This window comes from Cervus canadensis, chromosome 15 (assembly GCF_019320065.1).
Source record: "Cervus canadensis isolate Bull #8, Minnesota chromosome 15, ASM1932006v1, whole genome shotgun sequence".
NCBI classification, from domain to species: Eukaryota; Metazoa; Chordata; class Mammalia; order Artiodactyla; family Cervidae; genus Cervus; species Cervus canadensis.
Window position 1 is genome coordinate 35,532,409 of NC_057400.1, and position 19,441 is coordinate 35,551,849.

Here is a 19,441-nt window from a genome sequence, read left to right on the forward strand (position 1 = left end):
TAAATAATAAACTCAATATGTAAGAGACAATTTAACTACTTGAGAGCCCAGGTTTAAGGAAAAGGGTACTTCTAAATTGTCTTGAGAGCTCTTTTTTTAGGTTTTTCTTCAGGGCATTATGCTTAGTGATTGTAAGTTTGCAGCTTACACTGATGATTGGACTCTTGAATTGGCCCTGGAGGCCTCTGACAACAGAAAACAAGGCTCAAAAGCAAAGAATTAAAATAGATGACAGAAATTCCCTGGTTTTGCTGACTCATGAACAGATGGTGCTCCCAATCCTTCCATTAAATGCTCTTTTATAACATTGCTGTCTGTAGCCAACCGAGAATGAGTCTCATGGCTATAAAGTCTAGGTTTGTGTGAAATTGGGATGAACTTCGGAACAAACTCAGAGTTCTGGGACACTAATGTCAATTCTTAGTCCGTCGTACAGTTGAACTGCCCTCCAGCCTAGTGTTTAGCCTAAGATGAATTTCAGATGTACCCGAGAGATGTTGTACTTTTGATGTTAACGTGGTTCCAAGCGATTTGCCATTTGAGCCACTTCTTTTTGCAATATACTTCAAGGACCTTCTTCATATTGGTTCTATTTCAGTTGAATTTTATTTATAAAATGTTTCAAACATATGGGTAAGAAGAAACATTTGTGTGTCCACTACTCAGTCTTAACATTTGTTTGAAAGTTGAAATGTTTGTTTGAAATTTTGTTTTAAAAACACAAATTGCTAAGATCTAACTGCACTTCTTTCTACTTCCTTATTCCCCCAAGGAGATTACTCTTCTGAAATGATGTGTATCAATACCATGCACAGTTTTTCTTTTCATCATATTTGTATGCATCTCTAAAATAAATATTGATTATTCTGCCCATATTTAAACTGTAAGTAAATTATATCACTTGTGACTTGTTTGTTTTTTTTTTTTATTGTTGACTTCACTGTGTGGTTTGAAAACTTAGATTAGCTTATCAGTCCCTAAAAAAAACCTCTCTGGAATGCTGATCAGAATCTTAATTTTAGACGTAAGTGGGGAAATTTGCAATTTTCATAATATTTAAATAATCATAATATTTATTTGGAGAAACTCATAATCTCCATAATATTCCCATCCTTTTATATTTTCAATATTTTTTTATTGTTTTATTATGCTTTCTTAGGATACTCAGCATTACAGAACTTGTGAATTATTAATATTACCTTACAATTGAAAGGGGCTTTGCAGATGTGTAATGAGTATTTTGAGATGGTGAGATGATCCTGGATTAGCCAGATGAATCCGGTGTCACTACAAGTGTTCTTATAGGCTAAAGAGGCAGGTAGGAGGTAGAAAAAGGACTTGTAACTGATGTAAGTAGAGACTAGGTTGATGGGGCCACAAGCCAAGGAATGTAGGCAGCCTCTAGAGGCTACAAAAGGCAAAGAATGGATTCTCTCCTAGAGCCTCTACTAGAAACTCAGTCCTACCATGTCTTGGTTTTGTATTTCTGACCTCCAGACATCTAAGATAACAAATTTGTGCTTAAACCACTAAGTGGTGATTTTTACTGAAGAAATGGGAAACAAATGGGCCTTCTGAAGAAATTGCTTTGCAAGGCTGTGATCTGATTTAGTGTGAGAAAGAAAATACCTTTAATATTATGTATCAAATATCAAATACTGTGTCTGTTTTTAAAAGGTTGTTATTTTGGTGAGAATAATCTAGCAATAAACATCTAGAAGAGGTTCACTCAGTGTTACCCAGTGTGTATAGGTGATGTTTCCACATGTGTCTCAGAGAATGGTCCAGAATTTTCAGCCTGGTTGAAGGTGAAGGAGGCAGTTACTTGTAATAAGTGAGACTTGGACTAGATGTTTGAAGATATGATGGTTACTTGTTTACATAAGTACCCCGGTAAAACCAGTTTACCTCCTGGGAACTTGGTTTTTATTTTTTGTGCAGCAGGGTGTGTACTATTTCCAATATCCAAGAGTTGTTTGCAGAAACAAATAGGATTTTATATAAACTGTCAAGAGATACCACAGAGGGCTATGGTTAGAGGGACTCTAATCCTGGAGGCCTGCACCTAGAGAAATAGTATCAAAAAGAGAAAACAAACTGAAAATCAAAATGGATGATGGTCCCTTCTAACTGTGGCTGTCACATTAAATTGGGTGTTGACTTGAAAAATAGTGTAGGTAACCTCCACTGGTTATTGAGAAGGCTGGGAAGCTTTGAAGGAAATGGGCTGGGGGGTGGTTGGGAAAGAGTTCCTAGCAGGTGGTCTGCTGAAAATACAGAGAATTCCTTGTTCTGGTACCAACCAGGGTTCTTGTCCCTCACTAATCAGAAGAAATTGACCTGAGTCCAGACAAATTCGCCAAGGCTTTATTGGGGCTATGCTGCAGCAGAGGGGAGCAAGAATAAATAACAGGTTCCCTTGCTTGAAAGTTTGCTGAAGATGGGGTGGAAGCTTGTTCCTTATATGGAGTAAGGGTAGGGCTGTTTCCAGGGGTCAGGCTGGAAGTGTGACTTATGTGGTTTGTCCACCCCTGTCTGGTGGTATTGATTTCAGGGGGCATGCACAGTACCCTGCTTTTGCTCCCAACACCCTGTTTTTGCTTCTGGCTCTTCAGAAGTGGCAGGAGGGGCTTTTTGTATCTTTTGTCCAGAATTTATCTCCGTTGCTCCTTCAGTCCCATGTAGTTTCTCTATATTTTGTTACTGGAGGAGAAGTTTATCCAGGTGCATGCACTGCAGCAAAGGGTCCCAGGTCCCAGCCCGTCTCAGCTCTACTTTGAACTTACCTGCTGAGGCAGATTATTTAATTTCTCCAAGCCCTGGTTTCTTCATCTGTAACATAATGATTCCAAAGCTTTCCAGAACTGTTGTGATGATAAAATAAAATAATGAAAATGCCTTGTCCAGAATATTTATAATAGTAGCTTTGGGATTCATATTTCTGCCAATTTCTTTTGTTAGATTTTTTAACTTAGTTATTAAAAGTTTAAATATGTTATTGAGTGCCTTTTTAATTTCTTTTCAGTAAATCAAATCTGATTTGGACAGGTGACTTCTTTTTGTATGACCTGTTTTCTCTGCCTTAACATGAGGATATTTGAGGAGCTGAATATAAACAAGTGAGAAGTTTTAGCTCTAAACCTATCATATACAAACTAGATGTTTTGTATATGTATCTGCTGCTGCTACTAAGTCACTTCAGTCGTGTCTGACTCTGTGTGACCCCGTAGACGGCAGCCCACCAGGCTCCCCCGTCCCTGGGATTCTCCAGGCAAGAACACTAGAGTGGGTTGCCATTTCCTTCTCCAATGCATGAAGGTGAAAAGTGAAAGTGAAGTTGCTCAGTCATGTCTGACTCTTCTTGACCTCATGGACTGCAGCCTACCAGACTCCTCTGTCCATGGGATTTACCAGGCAAGAGTACTGGAGTGGGTTGCCATTGCCTTCTCTGTATATGTGTCTGTGTGTATATATATAAATAAACCTATTACATATAAACTAGATGTTTATATATATAACATGTGTATATACATATATATATATAAACATCCTTTCTCTTTGTTTTATCTATTGTGCAGCTGCTAATATTAGGAGGGCTTTTTTAAGAGTGTATGCTTCTTATCATAGCCTACATCTGATGGCTTATAGCTGGTGGGGATCCTACCTGAATTCTTCAAAGATGTTGTTTAAACAAATTAGTTTGTTGCGACATCAGTTTCTGTTGTCAGTTTACTAAGTCATTGAGTATGAAAATCCGCCTGCAATGCAGGAGACATAGGAGACTTGGGTTTAGTCCCTGGGGAGGGAAGATCCTCTGGAGAAGGAAATGGCAACCCACTCCAGTTTTTTTACCTGGGAAATCCAATGGACAGAGGACCCTGGCAGGCTATAGTCCATGGAGTCACAAAGAGTTGGGCACAACTTAGCACTTAAATGTCAGCAGCTACTATATCAATTACATTCTGGGGTAAAAGAAATATCAGTGTCAAAGTAATGAAAGTAATTATTTTAAATGGAAGCTAAAGGGTGAAAGTGTCTCTGATTATAAAATGCCCTCCTCTCTTTGTCCCTTCAGGTTTTTTGGTTTGACCAAAAACCAGAGTTATGCTTGATCAACTGTAGAATCTCACAGTTGCTCAGAGGCCAATACAAGCCATGACGCAGCCATTTAGTCCCTGTGTAGGCCTTTGTGTAGATCAGTATTTTCTTCACTGTGTCACATTTTACAGCAGAAGGTAAAGTTGAATGCTATCATAATATACTGCCCGATATTTCCTTGAATAATTAAAATGACAGCTACTGTGCTCCTCTTCTTTTTACCCTAAGGATTATTTAGGCAGAACAGCCTTTTTGATTACATTTTCCTCTAACTTTCTTCAGTGAATTTTAAGAATTGTTGCAGTTGTCTAAACTGGCCTCCATCTGTACAAACCCTCTCTTTGTTCATTGGATGTACTATGAAAGTGATAGTGAAGTCGCTCAGTCGTGTCTGACTCTTTGCGACCCCATGGACTATAGCCTACTAGTCTCCTCTGTCCATGGGATTTTCCAGGCAAGGGAGCTGGACTGGGTTGCCATTTCCTTCTCCAGGGGATCTTCCCAACCCAGGGATTGAACTTGGGTTTCCTGCACTGCAGGCAGACACTTTACCATCTGAGCCACCAGGGAAGCCATTGGATGTACTATAGTCTTACTATTTAAGAGTTTGTAAGTTCTGTTCCTTTTTTCTGGAATGCCCACTGATCCCCACCAACCCCAAACACACACACCTCCCCACACACCTATGTAAAAGCTTCTCAGCATCATGAACATTTGGGGTCAGACAATTCTCTGTCAGGGGTTAGCACATGTGGGCTGTCTGTGTATTCTAGGCTGTTGGCAGCATCTGTGGCATTTACCTACTGGATTGCCTGCAGCATCCCTCCCAGTCACAACAGCCAGAATGTCTTCAAGCTTTTCCAGATGTCCCATGGGAAGCAGACTCACCTTCCATTGAAAATCACTGCTTCAGAGTTTACTGCACATGTTATCTTTTTTTTAAGGGGGACTTCTCATCTCCCTTAAAATAACTTGATTCCCTCCACCCGTATTTATTCTCAAGTCAGCCTATGCTCTTTGTCAGTTTCCTTTGTAGCCCTTACCACACATAAAATGACATAATGAGCATTTCTTTAGATATTTTGCGTTAGTTGTTTTTGCTAGAATGTAAAGTGCAGGAGGGAAGTGGCTTTTTCTGCCTGGTTCCTCGCTGTATCCCTTGTGTCTCATGAGCTGCAGCCTCTGTGTAGGCACGCAGTATGCATCGGTCACCTTTGTGATCTTTGACTTGGGTTCAGTTGATATCCTACTGCATAAAATTAATAGTTTTTTGAAATGAATGATTGTTTTTGGCCACATAGCTGTGGAATCTTAGTTCCCGGACCAGGGATCAAACCCTGGCCCAGGGCAGTGAAAACCCTGAGTCTTAACCACTGGACTGACAGGGAATTCTCGAAATGAATGTGATCCTTGGAGCCCCAGCATTAAGTTTTGCTATTGTGATCCTAAAGCATCCTTAGCCCTGTGGTTTCTAAACCATGTGCCAAGGCACTCCCATTGAACTCACAGAGGCTATGGAATATTTTACAATTTCAAGGAAAATACAATAACATTTCCCATACACCCTACAAGCTACATGCTCAAGTTAGTTCAGTTTCAACATCAGACTGCATTACATTACTTTTGATGTTGTCATATATTTGTGAAATACAGGTTTTTGACAGTGCTGTGATACAAAGCTATTACGAGAAGGAAAATTAGTGTGTAATAGAAAATGGGGGTAATGATAGTCAAAGTGATTCCAGGATTTGAGATATGATATGATATGGTGCCAAACAGGTGTACACATGCCAGTTATTTAAGAATGAAATAAAATATTATTTTTCCTTTGATTTAGTTTTTAAAATGACTGCTAAGTTGTTAAGGGCATAAATAATTAGTAAATTGTTTGAATTTAATTGCTTAATGAACAGAACAAGCAGATATTTCTTTTGTATAAAAAGGTAAAGAAAAAAAAAATTACTGAAGCAGGAAGGGAGCAATGAAGAGAGGAAGTGTGGAAATCTCTGCATTCACCAATTTAACCATTTTCATTCTAAACATTATTTTTAACTGACCCTAGTTTCTAGTTTCTTAAATAAGCAGTGACATATTTTAAAAGGTCTGACTATATTTCTCACCTGATGAATCATTATTTCTTATGAAAGAATATGTGATAAGAAACTTAAGATGGATATGAGTTACAAATTTTCTTTTGCCATTATGTGGAAATTCAGTCCTCAAGGAAAATGAGATTAGTTTTAGAGAGTTTTCTGTTACTCAAATTAGAAAGAAAAATATTTAGTTAAAATAATCTATTTTTTTATGTTCTCATTTTTATAGGGAGTGTCTGTTAATGTTGAAACTGAGCTTAATATATGTTTGACCTTATCATTGTATCTACTAGGGTTACTAAGCTACTAATAGGTTATTAATATTCTTGGCAGTACTAGATAAGGTTCCTATAAGAAGTTATTTGGAATAGGCCTTAACTGTCATTTTTAATTAAACTCCAGATCTCTTTGCTTTTGCCTTTTCAATAACTTTCAGTAAATTGTGCCATAGATTGCATAAATGCCATTATAATTAAAGCAAAATTATTTTAGCTGAAAATCTAAATCCTGTTTAATTGCTTTGATATTCTTTACATTTGTAATAGACTCTATACACTGATGCCAACATTCTGTGGTTATATGAATTACTGCAGACATGGGTAGAAGGGAAGCTTTATGAATCCTGAAACTATTAATAAATTTTGCATACTCATATTATTCTTCTATTGGTAGTTTTAATGCAGAAATTTTCAGTAATAAATTCAGGTCTTTTAAAAGATATTTATAATTGTGATTGTATCTACAGACATTACTATCGCTGGCTCTGGAAAAGTACTACAGTAAGGGGTGAAATTTTAAACTGAGTTCCACACTTTGGGGGAAATTCAATAGTTTACAATTCTCAGTGTTAAACATATTTACAAAAGATACAACTTTTTAAAAAATTATTTTATTATTGAAGGATAATTGCTTTACAGAATTTTGTTGTTTTCTGTCAAACCTCAACATGAATCAGCCACAGGTATACATATATCCCCTCCCTTCTGAACCTCCCTCCCATCTCCCTCCCCACCCCACCCCTCTAGGTTGGTACAGAGCCCCTGTCTGAGTTTCCTGAGACATACAGCAAATTCTCCTTGGCTATCTGCTTTACATATGGTAATATAAGTTTCCATGTTACTGTTTCCATACATCTCACCCTCTTCTCCCCTCTCCCCATGTTCATAAGTCTATTCTCTATGTCTGTTTCTTCACTGCTGCCCTGTAAATAAATTCTTCAGGGCCATTTTTCTAGATTCCATATATGTGGATTAGAACACAATATTTTATCTTTCTCTAAAGGATATCGCATTTTTTGCTTTCTTATGCTTTCTCCATTAGTTCATATCTTTGAAATTCATTGCTGTTTCAACAGTTCCCTTTGAAATTCCAGATATTGTGCACCAAACTAATTTGTTAAAAAATAGTGTCACTGAGACTTCTTGGAAGGATGGGTAGAATTCATGTTGGTGGAAATCTTCCTAGCCCTAAATTCTGCCCCAGCACAGCTCTTGGAAACTGGAAGCAGCATATTTGACAGATTGAAGGAACTGAGAAAGAGGAATTTTTGCCTCTGTTTTTAAATTTTTTTCCTTGTCTTTCTTGCCTGCAGTGTTTTAAGGATTATTTATTATTTTTAAGGATTATTATTAAGAGTGATTATTTTATACCATTGCTAATTAGATGATTTTCTGAATTAAAGGGGTTGTGTTTTATGATTTTATTCATTCCATGACTGATTAATCTTACAATATTGTTCTTGTTATTGCTTTGAAGTACTGAGGAGGCAGTGAATTGGGGGAGGTCAGGAATCATAAGGATCCATAAAGATCCTGTAATTTTCATTAAATAACTTATTAGAAATAGTTTTGTTTTCCCCCATTCTAGTCTTCGGATGACAGCTTCTGCAGAGCAAAATACTGAAGCCAAACTTTTGAAGATGCTAGCAGAATTTGATTGATGTGTTAAATTTGTGATAAAATAAATATTATATTTATTTTCATAGATAATAAGCCTCAAGAAGATACATTTTAAAGGTTGTTTGTTAAAATTAATTTGTTCAGAAGATGGAAAAAGGAGAACCACCTAGGTCATCTCTTCTACACAGACACAGAAAACAGGCCTTTTTGATAAATGATACAGTACTTTTGATGAATAACACTAGAACAAGTGAACTGTCATCTGGAAAAAAATAAATTTGAATCGGTACCTCACATATGTGAGATAAATTACAAATGTATTAAATATAAGAAATGAAGTAATAAAAGTACTCAATAATAATAATAATATTGAGGGATTTTTGTGAATCTGGAATGGTGCTGTATAAAGCTAACTTACTGGCAGTAAAAACTTTTCTGTAGGAAAGTTTAAAGCCAGTGGGGTCAGATAGATGAAAAGATAGTGATAGGGAGGCAGAATAGGACAGACCCAACTCTGGGAATTAAGAGGTGGTGTATTCCATAAAGTAGAACCTGTCATACCTTGGGCCATTTATCAAGCCACTGTTACTCATTACTGTTGGTGTCAGCTGCATCCAACATGGTCACAGTATTCTGAGAGTTCAGTAGAAAAGAAACAAACACTTTTAAAGAGTATAGTAGACTCTAGATACTAGACAATGTCATTGATCAATAGCAAGACCATAGCCTTAGACTGAGGTCAGGATTTGGATTCCTCTAATCCTTAGAGGAGAAATTGGTACTAGCAAGGTAGACTATACAAGTTACTATGTAAAGAACTTGGAGCACAAAATTAGTGGTGGCTTCATGCAAAGGGTGACTTTTTAAGAAGTATCAGGTATAATATATTAGTTTGAATTTCCCTTGTTTATGTTTGAAAACAAGCGGAGAAACTACATGGGATTGTAGACATTTAGTCCCATGTGTGCTGGGAAATAGAGGCCAAGATAGAAGTGAAAGGAAATCTGTCAAGATGCTGGAAATACATACATTGATACTGAGAAAGATGACTGGTTTTGAGTGAGGTCATAAGCCAAAATTGACATAAAATAATCATCTGTGTTGAAAATTTGGATTTAAGGAGAAATCTAAACAGAAATAAAGGATTCTGAAATTGCTTGCAAAGATGCAGGGTTGTTTTTGTATTTCAGATGCCAAATAATATATTCAGCAGATCAGTCTAATTCCCTATCCCCTATCCTTATATTTATGTTCTCCCTGGGATAGGACATTGAGTAAAGAGAGGGAACAAGAAATAAAAGCTGAGAATAATAGGCAGTAGTTTCTCAGTTGTTTTTTAATTTGTTGCATATTCCTGGAATAAAGAAAACTCTAATGTGCAATTCATGGGTATTAAAAGCACATCATGGAATTTGGAATGGTTGGAACACAGAAATATAAAATCTACACTAACAGTTGCTTTTGTTCTTGAAGTATGGTTTTTGACAGTATGATGATGAATTGTAAACTTAACTTTTTCCTGTCCTTGTGATAAGCCATGCTGTGTCGTTTCAGTTGTGTCTGACTCTCTGTGACCCCATGGACTGTAGCCCACAAGGCTCCTCTGTCCATGGGATTCACTAGGCAAGAATACTGGAGTGGGTTGCCATGCCCTCCCCATGTTCTCCTCCAGAGGATCTTCCTGACTCGGAGCTTGAACCCATGTCTCTTACGTCTCCTGCACTGGCAGGCGGGTTCTTTACAAATAGCACTACCTGGGAACACCCTCACTTTCCTTGTTACTTTCCCTTAATTTGTGGAAAAGAAAATGTACTTTAGCAAGAAAAAACACATATAAAGTACTTGATTGGTTTTAAGCTTTACCTCAGAAAATCGGAGCAATGTGAAAGCTGAGAATCATTCTGAATTATTATCCTTAAATTCTGTTTTCAGAGGCCAGTTCTTATAAGCTAGATCAGAAATGCTAGTGGCATCTTTCAAAGCCTTCTTGCCTTTACCAATCTCAGTGTCTTAAAAAGCTCAGAAAGTTTATAATTATTCGAACTGTACTGTTAAACAAATGTGTTGAAATTTTTTTTCTCAAAAATAGTTTTATTAACTCAGTATTATATTAAATGATATTTCTAAATTTAAATTTACTTTATTATAATTCCTGTGAAAAGCATTGGAGTATTTAGTGGTTTTTGATGTACCATTCATCAGCCTCCTGTACTGTACAGGAGGCAGTGATCAAGACCATCCCCAAGAAAAAGAAATGCAAAAAGGGAAAATGGTTGTCTGAGGAAGTCTTACAGATAGCTGAGAAAAGAAGAGAAGCTAAAGGCAAAGGAGAAGAGGAAAGATATACCCATTTGAATGCAAAGTTCCAAAGAATAGCAAGGAGAGATAAGAAAGCCTTCCTCAGTGATCAAGGCAAAGAAATAGAGGAAAAGAATAGAATGGGAAAGACTAGAGATCTCTTCAAGAAAATTAGAGATACCAAGGGAACATTTCATGCAAAGATGGTCACAATAAAGGGCAGAAATGGTATGGACTGAAAAGAAGCAGAAGATACTAAGAGGTGACAAGAATACACAGAAGAACTATACAAAAAAGATCTCAATGACCCAAATATCCATGATGGTGTGATTACTGGCCTAGAGCCAGACATCCTGGAATGTGAAGTCAAGTGGGCCTTAGGAAGCATCATTATAAACAAAACTAGTGAAGGTGATGGAATCCCAGTTGAACTATTTCAAATACTAAAAGATGATGCCATGAAAGTGATGCACTCAAATGCCAGCAAAATGGAAAATCAGTAGTGGCCACAGGACTGGAAAAGGTCAGTTGTTATTCCAATCTCAAAGAAAGCCAATGCCAAAGAGTATTTAAACTACCACACAATTGCACTCATCTCATATGCCAGCAGAGTAATGCTCAAAATTCTCCAAGCCAGGCTTCAACAATACATGAACCGTGAACCTCCAGATGTTCAAGCTGAATTTAGAAAAGGTAGAGGAACCAGAGATCAAATGGCCAACATCCGTTGGATCATTGGAAAAGCACAAGAGTTCCAGAGAAACATATACTTCTGCTTTATTGACTATGCCAAAGTCTTTGATTGTATGGATCACAAAAAACTGTTGAAAATTCTTCAAGAGATGGGAATACCAGACCACCTGACCTGCCTCCTGAGAAATCTGTTTGCAGCAAGAAGCAACAGTTAGAACTGGACATGGAACAACAGACTGGCTCCACATTGGGAAAGGAGTATGTCAAGGCAATATTGTCACCCTGCTTATTTAGCTTATATGCAGAGTGCATCATGCAAAATGCAGGCTGGATGAAGCACAAACAAATCAAGATTGCCAGGAAAAATATCAATAACCTCAGATATGCAGATGACACCACTATTATGGCAGAAAGTGAAGAAGAACTAAAAAGCCTCTTGATGAAAGTGAAAGAGGGGAGGGAAAAAATTGGCTTAAAACTCAACATTCAGAAAACAAATTCATGGTATCCGGTCCCATCACTTCTTGGCAAAAAGATGGGGGAACAGCAGAAACAGTGACAGACTTTATTTTGGTGGGGCTCCAAAATCACTGCAGATGGTGACTGCAGCCATGAAATTAAAAGACACTTGCTCCTTGGAAAGAAAGTTATGACCAACCTAGACAGCATATTAAACAGCCAACAAAGGCCCATCTAGTCAAAGCCATGGTTTTTCCAGTAGTCATGTATGGATGTGAGAGTTGGACTATAAAGAAAGCTGAGCGCCGAAGAATTGATGCTTTTGAACTGTGGTGTTGGAGAAGACTCTTGAGAGTCCCTTGGACTGCAAGGAGATCCAACCAGTCCATCCTAAAGGAGATCAGTCCTGGGTGTTCATTGGAAGAAATGATGCTGAAGTTGAACTCCAGTACTTTGGCTAGCTGATGGGAAGAACTGACTCATTTGAAAAGACCCTGATTCTGGGGAAACTGAAGGCGGGAGGAGAAGGGGACAACAGAGGATGAGATGGTTGGATGGCATCACCAACTTGATGGACTTAAGTTTTAGTAAGCTCTGGGAGTTAGTTCCAGGGTGGTGGACAGGGACGCCTGGCGTGCTGCAGTCCCTGGGATCACAAAGAGTCGGATATGACTGAGCGACTGAACTGAACTGAACTGATTCATCAGCCTTTAGGAAGTCATGTGGCAAATTCCCATGAATAGATTGAGACAATGAAGTTAGCATGGGATCTAAGAGGCTCTGGATTAAAAGTTACTACATTTTTTTATGAGGTAAGTGGTGTATTTCAACAATTGAAATTAACTTTTAATTTATATTAATTTATTTATGCTTATTTTAATGTAGTCTTTGATTTTAAAATATAATCACCTCCTTAAATAACTCACTGTATTTCTTTTAAGCATAACACCATGGGATTTCTTTCTTCTTTGATAATTAGATAGCACCAAAAGATGAATTTTAGGAGTGTGTCTGAGGGATGGCTGTTAAATCTGGCAGCTTTTTGGAGTGTGGGCTACTTTACTAGGTAGTTAACTTACATGTGATTCTGAAAATAAGAATTTGGAGTAGTTTAAGGGATGCATTTGGAGAGTATATATGTACAGTTTGGTAGAGATTTTATGATACAGCGTTTTTTTGGAATACTTCTCAGTTTTGAGCAGATCCATGGTGCTGTCAGATTCATTTCTCTCCCACATGTTAAGAACCATTGAGTTGAGTTATTTGAAATCATGTTTCAAAACACCTTTTATTTCTGATGTGGATATCTCTAGTATTTTAATATCATTTTAATAACCCAGACTTTTACCTTTTTGGGTGCACATTTTTCTTTTATGCACTTTCAAAAGTTTTAAAGGGTTATTAAAGTGATTGAATGTCTAATATTCATACTTGAGAGCATATCTTAATATACCTGCTAAAAACATTTTTGTAGTCATTATGTTACATTTTTTAATTTAATACTTTGTCATAGAATGATTTTTTTAGATACAAATTCATTAATCGTCAGCTGTTTTTATACTTACTATGCGATTGTTAACACCACCAGTGCATAATTACTAGAGGGTTTTCTTTAACTGTTTTTTCCTATGGGTTCATATTTTCATTTATAGCATCAAAATGAGCTGCAAAAAAGGTCATCAAATGTAATTTTGTCATATTAAGTTGGCCAAGGATGGGTATTGGTTTCCTCTATTTTATTAAATTTTTTAAAATTAGTAAACTCTAGTATTTTAATCACTTACAAGTATATTGATCAACATTTCCCAAGCATAATTTGCTTTCAAGCATGTCTGAAATGACACATTTCCTCAAAATGAAAAAAAAAAAAAAATTCTGGTCCAGGGAAAATGCTTCAAAGGAAATCTTATAGAGTAGAACTAGTTCTCTCAGATAGAAACTAATTTCCATGCGTATAAACTCTGCTTCATTTTCTCACCAACACTGGATGAACAGCACTTGAATAAATAAGGTTAGACTTTTCCACTTGCATTGATTCAGTGTTTTAAGAAAGTCATTTATGATCAGATAGGTAAATTTAACATTTTTATCAAATATTTATATATATTCCAATCTTTATTCAGTTCAGTTCAGTTCAGTTGCTCAGTCGTGTCCGACTCTTTGCGACCCCATGAATCACAGCACGCCTGGCCTCCCTGTCCATCATCAACTACCGGAGTCTACTCAAACTCATGTCCATCGACTTGCTGATGCCATCCAACCATTTCATCCTCTGTCGTCCCCTTCTCCTCCTGCCCTCAATCTGTCCCCCCATCAGGGTCTTTTCCAATGAGTCAACTCTTCACGTGAGGTGGCCAAAGTATTGGAGTTTCAGCTTCAACATCAGTCCTTCCAATGAACACCCTGGACTGATCTCCTTTAGGATGGACTGGTTGGATCTCCTTGCAGTCCAAGGGACTCTCAAGAGTCTCCAATCTTTATTATACCCCAACAATACAAATATCCAATGTAAGAGAATTTGATCAGCTTAGTTTTATATTTGAGGCTTCTTGGGTGGCACTGGTGGCAAAGAATCTGCCTGCCAGTGCAGGAGATGCAGGAGACCAGGGGCTCAGTACCTGGGTTGGGAAGATACTCTGGAGTAGGAAATGGCAACCACTCTTTGGGTTGCCAAGTATCTTGCCAGGAAAGTCCCATGGGGAGAGGATCCTGGTGGGCTGCAGTCTGTGGGGATGCAAAGAGTCAGACACTACTGAGCTCACACACAGTTTTGCGTTGAGAAATTAGTATTATAATTCCCTGCAATGTCTTTGATTTATTTTAGGATTTAGTTATTTAGATTGATTCTTATTGGAGAAGTATTTATTTTTTTTACTTTCTGTCTTGTATTGGAGGATAGCTGGTTAACAAACAACTCTGTGATCATTTCAGGTGAACAGCAGGGTGACTCAGCCACATATACATGCATGTTTCCATCCTTCCCCAAACTCCTCCCCATCCAGGCTTCCATTTAACATTGAGCAGAGTTCCCTGTGCTAGTAGGTCCTTGTTGGTAATACGTTTTAAATATGGCAATGAGAAATATTTATTTTTGAAGCATCAGATGCTTTCAGTGTTTCAAAAACTAACTGTAGTAATAATGGGGCATATATTTTGATGAAATGGTGAAATCAGGTGGGGACACTATAATAAACAGTTGATGGAAAACATACTTCATTTAAAATTACCAATTTTATACATAATGTGTGGAAGCAATTCTGAAATACATGGGAAAGACTTAGAATTCTGAACATATTAGCAAAAGCAACTGCAGAGTAAGTTTTCTAAACCACGGTTAGCTTTTAAGGATGTTGCTTATTTTTAGCATTTATAATGACAATGTAATAACTGGGCACTTTTTAATTATTAAATTCAGATGAACAGCCCATGAGGCTATTCCTCTTTTTTTAACCTCTCACACTAAATTTATTTTTGCTACTTTTATTTCTTTTTAGATAAAAGAATTGTCTTCTCCATGATACTTTTGTATATCACAGAAAAGTGTCCTTCCTGTTGGATAGAATTAAAAAAAAATTCAAAGGAGCTTGGTCAGTTTATCTTGGTATTCAAGAGCCAGTATTTTGCAGAAAAGTTTTTTGCTAAACCACTCATCTATGTTATTTGTATCACATTCCTTTTTTCGAAGGCTGTTTGCTTCACAGATTTGGGTATCTATCTTCTTCTAGATGAAAGTTTCTTAAATACATAAATTCTTTATTTTTTTTCCTTTCTAATAGTTACTACTGCTAAAAAATAAAAGATTGAGTTTACAGCATATTTTATAAGTAAACATTAAAAATAATCAAATAGATTTTATAAAATATACTAATTGAATTAAAATACATTTTTACTAATGTCATTATGTAACACAATAGGCCTTTCCTGGTATTCAGTTCTGTTGCTCAGGAGTGTCCAACTCATGTGACCCCATGGACTGAAGCATGCCAGGCTTCCCTGTCCATCACCAGCTCTTGAAGCTTGCTCAAACTCATGTCCATCGATTCGGTCGTGCCATCCAACCATCTCATCCTCTGTCGTCTCCTTCTCCTTTTGCCTTCAGTCTTTACCAGCATCAGGGTATTTTCCAGTGAGTGACACCTTCACATCAGGTGGCCAAAGTGTTGGAGTTTCAGCTTCCACATCAGTCCTTCCAATGAATATTCAGGACTGATTTGCTTAAGGATGGACTGGTTGGATCTCCTTGCAGTCCAAGGGACTCTCAAGAGGCTTCAACACCACAGTTCAAAAGCATCAATTCTTCAGCACTCAGCTTTCTTTAAGTCCAACTTTCACATCCATACATGCCTACTGGAAAAATTTTAGCTTTGACTAGATGGACCTTTGTTGGCAAAGTAATGTCTCTGCTTTTTAATAGGCTATCTAGGTTGGTTATAATTTTTCTTCCAAGGGAGCAAGTGCCTTTTAATTTCATGGCTGCAGTCACCATCTGCAGTGATTTTGGAGCCCAAGAAAATAAAGTCTGTTACTGTTTCCATTGTTTCCCCACCTATTTCCCATGAAGTGATGGGACTGGATGCCATGATCTTAGTTTTCTGAATATTGAGTTTTAAGCCAACTTTTTCCCTCTCCTCTTTCACTTTCATCAAGAGGCTTTTTAGTTCTTCTTCACTTTCTGCCATAATAGTGGTGTCATCTACATATCTGAGGTTATTGATATTTTTCCTGGCAATCTTGATTTGTTTGTGCTTCATCCAGCCTGCATTTTGCATGATGCACTCTGCATATAAGCTAAATAAGCAGGGTGACAATATTGCCTTGACATACTCCTTTCCCAATGTGGAGCCAGTCTGTTGTTCCATGTCCAGTTCTAACTGTTGCTTCTTGCTGCAAACAGATTTCTCAGGAGGCAGGTCAGGTGGTCTGGTATTCCCATCAACAGTTTTTTGTGATCTACACAATCAAAGGCTCTGGCATAGTCAATAAAGCAGGAATAGATGTTTCTCTGGAACTCTTGTGCTTTTTCAGTGATCCAGTGGATGTTGGCAGTTTGATATCTGGTTCCTCTGCCTTTTCTAAATCAAGCTTGAACGTCTGAAAGTTCTTGGTTAATGTACTGTTGAAGCCTGGCTTGGACAATTTTGAGGTTACCCTGCTGGCATATGAGATGAGTGCAATTGTGTGTACATTGAACATTCTTTGGCATTGGCTTTCTTTGAGATTGGAATAACAACTGACCTTTTCCAGTCCTGTGGCCACTGATGAGTTCTCCAAATTTGCTGGCTTATTGAGTGCATCACTTTCACAGCATTATCTTTTGGAATTTGGAATTCCATCACCTCCACTAGCTTTGTTCATAATGATGCTTCCTAAGGCCTACTTGACTTCACATTCCAGGATGTCTGGCTCTAGGCCAGTAATCACACCATCATGGCTATTTGGGTCATTGAGATCTTTTTTGTGTAGTTCTGTGTTTTCTTGTCACCTCTTAGTATCTTCTGCTTCTTTTCAGTCCATACCATTTCTGTCCTTTATTGTATCCATCCTTGCATGAAATGTTCCCTTGATATCTCTAATTTTCTTGAAGAGATCTCTAGTCTTTCCCATTCTAATGTTTTCCTCTATTTCTTTGCGTTGATCACTGAAGAAGGCATTCGTATCTCTCCTTGCTATTCTTTGAACTCTGCTTTCAGATGGGTATATCTTTCCTCTTCTCCTTTGCCTTTAGCTTCTCTTCTTTTCTCAGCTATTTGTAAGCCCTCCTTAGACAACCATTTTCCCTTTTTGCATTTCTTTTTCTTGGGGATGGTCTTGATCACTGCCTCCTGTACACTATTACAAACTTCTGTCTATAGTTCTTCAGGGACTCTGTCTATCTGTCTGGTGTCTATCTATCTATCTTCAGGCACCAGTCTATCTGTCTGTCTGTCTGCCTGGTGGCTCAGTGGTAAATAATCCACCTGCAAGGCTGTATATGCAGGTTGAATCTCACAGTTTGGAAGATCCCCTGGTGAAGGAAATGGCAATCCAGTATTCTTGCCAGTACTGGCAACTCCGGTATTCTTGCTTGGGAAATACGATGGACAGAGGAACCTGATGGTAGTAGTCCATGGGGTCACAAAGAATCAGACATGACTGAGCAACTCAACAACAACAGTGTGGCACAATATTCATTTTAGAGTCAAAGGAATTCAGTATGTTTCTTTTTGGAATTGTATAGAAGTTTTTCAGTTAATGACTGTGCATAAGTAATTACACAGAATATAGAGGGGACAGACTGTAGATCCTGGCAATCTTAGGAAATGGAAAAAGTACAAGGAAGTATGGAGATAATAGAATTTTGGTACACTTGCCTTGTCTATGAGGCAGAGTATTGTCTTCAAAATTCTGAGCTTGTTTTTTTCTTATTCAGTTCAGTTCAGTCACTCAGTCGTGTCAGACTGTTTGCAACCCCATGAATCACAGCACGCCAGGCCTCCCTGTCCATCACCAACTCCCGGAGCTTACTCAAACTCATGTCTATCGAGTCGGTGATGCCATCGAGCCATCTCATCCTCTCTTGTCCCCTTCTCCTCCTGCCCCCAATCCCTTCCAGCATCAGGGTCTATTTTCTTATTAGTCCATTAGAAATTGCAAACTGAAAAAAAACTTTATGAGCACTTTTAATTGGAATTTGGGAGAAAGGAATTCTTAGGGTTTCTGCTGTTTCACTGTCTCGTGATTTCCTTTCTCATCCTCCCTTTGCCTGGAAGTTTGGAGAGTAGATTTGGAAGGAGCTTGAATAAAAGCAGTTGTTCACTATCGGTCATGATAAAGAAGCATATGTAACATACTGATATACACATAATTAATGAATTAATTTGTAAACTTTTGAATTAAATTTATTGCATTTGAAGCTAAAGATTTCAGACATTTTTCAGTAATTTGTAGCCCTAATATTTGGTAAAACATGTTTTTTCCATACCTAATATAGGAAATGTTCTTTCAATTATGTGATCATATCTCTACAGTATAGTTCAGAAAGGACAGATAAGTACTTTACAAAATTATTCTTGATTATATTTAATAAATATTTTAGTCTAACTGAAGGAAAAAAAATATAGAGAGAGATAGAAATAGATATATGTACAATATTAGTTTTAAAAAATTACTATAGTTAAATGCTGATAATACCAGAAAAAGATGGCAATACTAAATGTTTAGCAATGTGCTGCAGATTATTAAACATTTATTATTTTTTGTCCTGTATATTCATGTTTGTAGCAATCCACTGGTAATAAATGCTGCAGTCCTTGCTGTCAGACAGTCAGACACGACTGAGTGACCGAACAACAACTTCCACGTTTAGAAAAATTAGGTTTTCAGAAAAGCAGAATTATGTTCTGGTGTTCTATTTTTAAATAACATCACACATACCAATCACTCGGTTTCTAAATATTCCGAAGAAAGATTTTCAGAAGTCTCTTGAACCAATTTTCTCTCTCTCTCTCTTTCTCTCTCTCTCTCTCTCACACACACACACACACACACACATCATCATCATCAAATTGGAAAGATGCAGTTCGGGCATGAGCTAAATTTGTCTGAATGATCAGAATGGTAAATCCAGCTTGAAAACACCTCTTCATACATAATGTACATAAATAAAAATTTTTTGTGCAAGTAGGATCTTTTCAAAGTTTTGACTGAGAATATGTCAGTTGAGTCACAATAGGCCTTGTTATTTACATTTGACTATGTATTCCTGGACTTTGTGTGAGTTTGAGTGTGTCCATGTATGTGTCAAACTTAAGCAAATATTCTTTCTTTTCCTTTTTATTCAATATCATGTGCATTTCTTAGTTTAGCCAGATTGATTTTGTCTGCTGTCAAAAATTATTGACCCATTACAAGCCAGACAACTAT

General features: G+C 37.4%; 1 protein-coding gene across 7 annotated transcripts in view; it reads left to right on the top strand.

The window, feature by feature from the left end:
• The window catches only part of KCNJ3 (potassium inwardly rectifying channel subfamily J member 3), a 193,608-nt gene that overhangs the window by 77,999 nt on the left and 96,168 nt on the right, over nucleotides 1–19,441 (top strand). The window contains exon 4 of one of the 7 annotated variants that reach the window (XR_006273141.1): nucleotides 773–3,159. The exons of the other annotated variants lie outside the window; for them this stretch is intronic. The gene's annotated coding sequence lies outside the window, so the exon portion shown is untranslated. Of the gene's footprint in view, nucleotides 1–772; nucleotides 3,160–19,441 lie in introns of those variants that run through there. 7 annotated transcript variants of the gene reach the window in all.